Below are 6,690 nucleotides of genomic sequence, written 5' to 3'. Positions count from 1 at the left end.
AAGAATGCAAATTGATCCATCTTTATCTCCTTGTACAAAGCTCAAGTCCAAGTGGATCAAGGATCTTCTCTTCTCTTCTCTTCTCTTCTCTTCTCTTCTCTTCTCTTCTCTTCTCTTCTCTTCTTTCTCTTCTCTTCTCTTCTCTTCTCTTCTCTTCTCTTCTCTTCTCTTCTCTTTCTCTTCCTTCCTTCCTTCCTTCCTTTCTTTCTTTCTTTCTTTCTTTCTTTCTTTCTTTCTTCCTTTCTTTCTTTCTTTCTTTCTTTCCTTTTTTCAGAGACAGGGTTTCTCTGTATAGCCCTGGCTGTCCTTGAACTCACTTTGTAGACCAGGCTGGCCTCGAACTCAGAAATCCGTCTGCCTCTGCCTCCCTGCTGGGATTAAAGGCGTGCGCCACCAATGCCCGGCTCTTTGTATTTCTAAAAGCAGAACTTTTACCCATTTTATTGAAGCAGCAGGTGAGATCCACAGGGGATGTGGGTTGGGTGACCCAAGGCTACCCCTCAGAAATGTGTCCTCTGGGGACTGTTTGCAGGACAGATGCAGTGAGGCTCAAAGGGAAAGGCTTACTGAGAACACACACTTGGAGTGGCCATGAGGCCCAGTACTGCTCTCCAGCTTTCTCTCCCTTCTCCTCCTTCTCCCTCCTCTTCCTCCTTTTCTCCCTTTTTTCTTTTTTTGAGATAGGGTTTCTCCTTGTAGCCCTGGCTGTAGACTAGTCTGGCTTTGAACTCAGAGATCATCCATTCTCTGCCTCCCAAGTGCTGGGATTAAGGGCTGCACCACCACCACTTGGATTCCAACTTTATTCTTCAGCTCCCCTGAACCTCTCTAAGTTAACCTCATGTGGGGCTCCTGTTGGTCTCAAGGAAATATTCAAGTTAAGATATCCAATAGGAACCTGGAGTCTGGTACCTCTGCACTTTGTCACCTTGTCTCCCTAGTCTTATCTCACACCCTTCACTTAACAGCCACAGGTTAGTGGTCTCCAGAGCATGGCAGAGGTGGGACCCCACCCACAGGCCTTATTTGCCATGTCCCTTTCTGGTACTAATGCCCCTTGCTGTCTAGATCCACCGGGACCTCACACCTTAGACAGGATTTCCCTGGCCCCTGTGCTGTCTGTCACCTGCCACCCTGGCAGCTCCTGGCTATAATGGGCAGAAGCTTTGACCCCTTTTCAGGGTATGGCATGTTCTTAGCTGAACATGCTTCAAGGCTGTGTCCAGATGAAGTAGAGATGCCATGAGGTTCCTCCAGGGTCCTGGGATGCCCAGGTGTAGCCAGGGATGGAACTACGGTGACAATGACATGGGTGTCCTGTGTCAGAGCTGAAGCTTGAGTGACGCTTCCTTCAGAGGCATCCAGGACCTGTGGGTGGGGTGAAGGAAGAGGAGGAGAAAGGTATACACGCTGTTGGCATCACTGCTGCCTAGCAGGTCTGACCCACACACAGGAAGCTGGGCTGTGGCCTGTGATCATCTGTCCCCATGTCCAGGAACTTGTGTTCTCTGCCCTGCTGTGAACAGGGTTTACACTCGGGGTGGGAATGGTTGGTGGTGTCAACATGGCAGAACCTAACATCAGCTGGGGGCTTACAGTTTCTGAGGTTTAGTTCATTACTTATCGTCATGGCGGAGAGCGTGGTAGAATGGAGGTAGACACGGTGCTGGAGAAGGAGCTGGGATCCGAAGGCAGCAGAAGGGGACTGTGTGCCTCACTGGGTGTAGCTTGAGCATAGGAGACCTCAGAGCCTGCTCCCACAGTGACACACTTCTTCCAAGAAGGCCACACCTCCTAATAGTGCCACTCTGTATCAGCCAAGAATTCAAACTCACAAGTCTATGGGAGCCACACCTATTCAAGCCATCCTAAGGACCAAGAGGGTCCAATAAACTTTTAAATTTAATAGGAAATAAATAACCTGGTCTATCACAGGAAACTTGGGAAGTAGAGGGAAGTATAAAAATGAAAATGAAAATAAAAATAGCCTCCAGTGCCATTCATTGGTGACAATTTCACTCAACACTTGTGTTTGCTTTTGGCCTTTTTCTTCGTGGCTGGACATGGCACACACAGTCCTGTATGAGAGTTTGTAGCTGAGACCATGAACATTTTCAGAGTGTGGGTGGGTTTTCTGAAACTTTATTTTTCCCATTTTGGATATTCTTTCTCTTTGCTTGTTCTATGTGACCCCCTTGTGGCTTCCGGGGAACACTTCCGCACCATCCACCCGTGACCCTCCTTGCTGGATGGTCCTACAGAGATGCCATGACCTTTGCACACTGTGCATCAGGCTTTCCTATGCTGGCTTACGTCCGTCTTTTACCCCGTTGGACTTTAAACTCATTTAGGCTGCCGGCTATAGAGGATCAGTGAGCAAATGTATGAAAAGTGTTAAGTAGCTCTTGGCTCAAGCTTCCAGAGCCACTTGCTGATGGTGATGCTTGGGTCAATGTCTCAGTGCCCAGCACAAGCACCTAGGCATTCATCAGGCAATTGATCGATGTTTGTTGACTTAGTAGATAGGCTATTGCAAATGGCAGAAACACAGCTGTGGTGGTTTGTATATGTTTGGCCCAGGGAGTGGTACTATTAGTAGGTATGGCCCTGTTGGAGTAGGTGTGTCACTGTGGGCATGGGCTTTAAGACTCATCCTGGCTGCTTGGAAGTCAGTATTCTGCTAGCAGCCTTCAGATGAAGATGGAGAACTCTCAGCTCCTCCTGCACCATGTCTGCCTGGATGCTGCCATGTTCCCACCTTGATGATAATGGACTGAAACTCTGAACCTGTAAGCCAGAACCAATTAAATGCTGGCCTTTATAAGACTTGCATTGGTCATGGTGTCTGTTCACAGCAGTAAAACCCTAAGATACATAGCTCATACCAGTTAAAGCAAAAAACCACTCCCCACAGTGGGAAGTGCAAGGGCATCTCTGGCTTCAGGTGAAACTGAGTCCAGGGGCTTGGGCTGTGCCTATGGTGGTTAATGTTGATGATCAACTACAATCTCCTCAGAGACACGCCTCTGGGTATGTCTGTGAAGGCTTGTTTAGACTGCATTAGCCTCTGGCCATGACGATGAGGATTTCCGGTGATTATGTTGAGAGGGGAAGACCCACCCTGTGAATGGTGCCATTCCCTGGGTTTGGACCCTTGACTGTATAAAACAGAGAAAGCTGGCTGAGAACCCGCATTTGGCATTCTCTGCTTCTTGACTGTGGATGTGCTGTGTGACTTCAAGCTGTTTCAGGTTCCCGCTGCTGTGACTTCACTATGACAGACTGAACTCCCAAACTGTGAACCCAAACAATGTTCCTTCCTCTCTTAAGTTGTGCTTGCCAGGATAGTGTATCATGGCAACAGGAATGACGCCAATAAAGTGAACCAAAGATCAGTGAAGACTCGAGGCCAAGAAGCATTGCACAGACAGCTCCGTAAGCTAGCCCCTCTCACGGTCCGTTGAGTCCCATTTATAGCCCTCCAAACATCACGCGTCTTCCATGGACCTTGCCTCACCATATGAGTCTGTCTCAGCTGATATCACTCTGCCAATCAGCCCGAGTTCTAGGAAGTAGCAGAAGCCACAACACAGCACCAGAAGTTTTTTTGGTGCGTTTCTCTCTATGGAGTCCTGACAAATGCAGCTCACCTACACAATGTAAGGTGGGCCAACCCATGCTTGTTTGAGGAGAGTCCTTCATCAGATGTCCTTTCACATGCTTGCTTTAGCAGAACATTCTTTCATCTGTGTCTGCTTCAGGAAAACACTCCTTCACGTGTTTGTCCCAGCAAAACACCAGCCAACACTTTCCAAAGAACCCTTAAGTTTCCACTACAGAAGTATAAGCCAAATAAACCTTTCTATATAAGCCTTTCTCCCCTGTTGCTTTTTGGTCATGGTGACCAGAGCTACAGAAAAAAGGATACTATCCCAGAAAGTGAAAGTGAGCAATCTCTCTCTGTCTCCACCTCTGTGCGTGCATAAGCATGCATGTATGATGTTTGCGAGTGGGACAGAGATAAACCTTGAGTGTCAAACCCCAGGAGCCTTCCACATTGTTGTTTGAGAAAGGGTCTCTCAGTTGTTACCTGAACTCTCCAATTCTGCAGACTTGTTGGCCCCCAAGATCTGTCAGAACGGGGAATGCAAGTGCCCGTCTCCACAACCAGCCTCTACAAGCTGTGCGTGCTAGCCATGGAACTCAGCACTTTATCGGCTGAGCCATCTCCTTGCCCTAAGATGCTTTGTCGCCCTCAGATGTTGCCAGCTATGCTTTAGCCTCCTGCCCACGTGGGGAGACGAAGCTAGCTTTGGGCTATGGGAGAGAAGAGCTGTGGCGGGTACCCACCGGGACTGCCCGCCTGGCCTATCACAGCCCAAGCATCCACCAGGAAACCCCACTGGGATTGGAGTCAGCTGTGCCTTGAGGCGGAAACACCCTAATTGATAACAGCTGTCATGTTTTCTGTGGCACCATAGAGAGCTGAGACTTCTGTTTCACAATTTACTAGCTGAGTTCACGAGCTTTTGACAGCTCGGTGGGATTTACAGAAGTTGTAAAAACTCGTCTCCTCTGGGGAGGAGGTTGCTTCTGGTCCTGCTCCCACACGCCCTAGCCTCGCCCAACCCTATAACTTTTGGGGAGAAAGGGTTTGGGTTCAAAGTTGCGGGAGCATGGAATGTGTAAACTATGTAAAAGCCTTCCCATTTCCGTGGCAGCTTCTCACGGACGCTCACAGATGCTCAAGTCAACACAAATGGAATCTTACCGGAGAGTGGCTCGAGGTTCCCAACCTTTAGGCCGTAGTTGCTTCAGATGCATGGGTGAGCAGGTGTGGGGCAGACTGGGAATGGTGGAGTGATGGATGGAACCTCCTGAGCCACACTAATTGACCTGAGAGATGGACAGTTGAGCCTGGTTCCCTCAAGGGTGTCTCAAGATCCTTACCTGTAGTTCAGAAAGGTGTATTCCTCACCTTAAGCTCCCTGAAGGGCAGGTAAGGATTTCTTTTGCTCACTGAAGCTCAACAACCTCTGCCAGGTGCTTCCAGGATATGTTCCAGGAGGCAGGGGAGAGAAACAGGAGCATGGGAGGAGTGTGAGTGTGAGAGGCTGTGGCTTTGAGCAAAAGTTATTGGGTGGTGTGTGTGTGTGTGTGTGTGTGTGTGTGTGTGTGTGTGTGTGTGTGTGTGTTGTGAGAATACCTTCCCTGGGGAGACATAAGCAATATCTCCCTTCTCCTTGTAAGATCCCAACAACAAACCAAAACGAGTCAACCTTGGAGCCAATGGGATTTACTGGGCTTATTTACAGAGTACATGTGAGGGGCTCTGGGCGGGGCTCTGGGTGATCCTGTAGCAGCCACACTGGAAGGTCTCCTGATAGCACCAGCAATGGCTTCCCCATAGCTGCATCCATAGAGCTCCCTCCCATTATCCTCCAGCATCCCATAAACTCCTGAAACCACAGAATTGCACACAAGTGTGAGAAGAGAGAATAGAATCTCATGTGCAGATCTACTGGACTCTCCTCACCGCTTGTCGGTGAGGAAATGTCAACTTTCCACAGTCCTGATTATGATGGACTCTTACAAGTGTGTGCAGCTGGGCCCATGAAGGTAGCTCAAAGGAGCTTGTACCACAACAATGCATGGGGAGATACATCTGAGAACAGGAGTCACGTGTGGCCAGGGCCTGGGAAATGGCTCCCCCACAGCCCTTTAGGGAGTCTGCTCTGTATTAATGTAAACCTTTGCCAAGGTTCTGAAGTCTACATCTTACACTGAAGACCAGAATGTGCCTTGTGCAACATGAAGCTGGGAGCCAGTCTTGCAAGCCAGAAGCATGCAACCTAAAGACACTCTAACTGCAGTGGAAGTCTATTGAGGTGTGGGGTGTGGCTGAGCTGCAGACCAGCCAGGTTTGGAGGTAGAGATGGCTGGATCCTGACCTCGGTCCCCAGCTCCAAGCACTACTTGAGAGCCAAGCTGCACCCTTCTGTGTGGTGGCGGGTAGAATTCAGTCCAGGAATAGCATTGGGCTAACTCTTCTGTTTTAGGGATCTTGGGATTCCTCCTGTCTCCCTTGACCCTGTAAATCTTCCCTATTTCCCATGTTTCTCTTATGCTCAGTTTCTCTTAAATTTCCAGTGGCATTAGTGTCTCAGCCTAGTGAAGATACACAAACTTCACAGGTACCTACACACCAGTGTTTCCCAAGAGTGCTAGGATGTAGCACTCTCTTGACAGACAGAGGGACTCGGTAGAAATCCTTGCTTTTGGTCTCATGGCTACTAGGTAGTGGAACAATAATATGGGGTAGCCTGGCCATGGCACCTGTATGCAAGATGACTTGGTGTCCTTTCCTTTTGCAAAGGAGAATGAGCTGGGATTTGGTGTTTAGTCTGTGTCTGCAGGTGCCTGGTGGAGTTTGTGGGCACTGTCATGGGCATACAGGAATCAGGGCCATGGCAGAGACCAGATCAGAGGGACTGGACATGGCCACTCTGTACTGTGTCTTTGGAGTCAAGGCAGAGACCAGAGCAGAGGGACTGGGCTCTGAGATAGTTGTCCTTTGAGGATCCCAGTTGAAGAAGGTAAGGGCCTTTGGGCTCGGGCAGGGTCTAAATAGCTCTCCTGGCTGCCGGCTGGCTACCTACACCTTGTACCAAGGTGAACTTCAAGTCTGGA

The sequence above is a fragment of the Mus musculus genome, chromosome 12 (genome assembly GCF_000001635.26).
Source record: "Mus musculus strain C57BL/6J chromosome 12, GRCm38.p6 C57BL/6J".
Taxonomy (NCBI): Eukaryota; Metazoa; Chordata; class Mammalia; order Rodentia; family Muridae; genus Mus; species Mus musculus.
Note: the sequence above shows the minus strand (reverse complement) of the source record.